The sequence below is a fragment of the Austrofundulus limnaeus genome, unplaced genomic scaffold (genome assembly GCF_001266775.1).
Source record: "Austrofundulus limnaeus strain Quisiro unplaced genomic scaffold, Austrofundulus_limnaeus-1.0 Scaffold591, whole genome shotgun sequence".
NCBI classification, from domain to species: Eukaryota; Metazoa; Chordata; class Actinopteri; order Cyprinodontiformes; family Rivulidae; genus Austrofundulus; species Austrofundulus limnaeus.
Window position 1 is genome coordinate 269599 of NW_013952993.1, and position 915 is coordinate 270513.

General features: G+C 40.5%; 1 protein-coding gene across 2 annotated transcripts in view; it reads right to left on the bottom strand.

The window, feature by feature from the left end:
• The window catches only part of pacs1 (phosphofurin acidic cluster sorting protein 1), a gene marked incomplete at its 3' end in the record, with an annotated part of 100066 nt that overhangs the window by 93947 nt on the left and 5204 nt on the right, over positions 1–915 (bottom strand).

Sequence of the window (915 nt, forward strand, 5' to 3'; positions counted from 1 at the left end):
AGGATGGTACACTGTGGCTAAGGATGGTACACTGTGGCTAAGGATGGTACACTGTGGCTAAGGATGGTACACTGTGGCTAAGGATGGTACACTGTGGCTAAGGATGGTAAACCGTGGCTAAGAATGGTAAACCGTGGCTAACAAGGAGATAAAAGCTTCAATCTTTAGAGAGGGTGAACGGCTGCTTGTAAAGCTCCATCGTTTCCATCATTAAAGTGTGTTCTCTCTGGCAATTTGTTTGGATTTGTCAAAAGCCTCAGCAATGCTTTAAGTCCCGATGAGCTCTTGACACTGTCTTGTTGTTGTTAGCATTTTATCAGACGGACTTTGTGCTGCGTTCAGGAGGTAACAGATATTACATGTTCTCAAATTGGGAGTAGTTGTTCCGACCTTTTTATGTTTAGAATTATAAAGTTCGTGTGTAACATACAGGGTTAACTGGTAAAATAATATCAATAATTCTTAAAATGACTGGTTGTTTTTCAGCACGGAGTATTTTAATTATTTTTCTAGTGAGAAAGTTGTTTTTTCCGACGCAACTTGAACGTTGCTCGGGTCGTGCGGGAAGCAGCCTGACCAAAACGGATAAAAATGAAGAAGCACACTCACCGCTGCACTGGCAAACAAGAACATATATTATCGGTTCTGTCTGTTATGATATCGGACCCATAAGTATGACATCATAATTCCCTGATATCGGGCCGATAACTATCCCCTATTTTTTTTTAAAAATTTTTGTGAAGGAACTTTCCTAACGCCAAAGTGGACCAAAAAAGCTTTGTGCATAAATCACCTCTACTGGTCACATTTATCAGTGGTTCTACTGATGATTGTAGGCTATTTCAGAGTTTCCCCCAGAAAACTCGATAAGCCTGAAAATAAAGCCGTTAGAGGAGTTTGTGTGTGTGTGTGTGT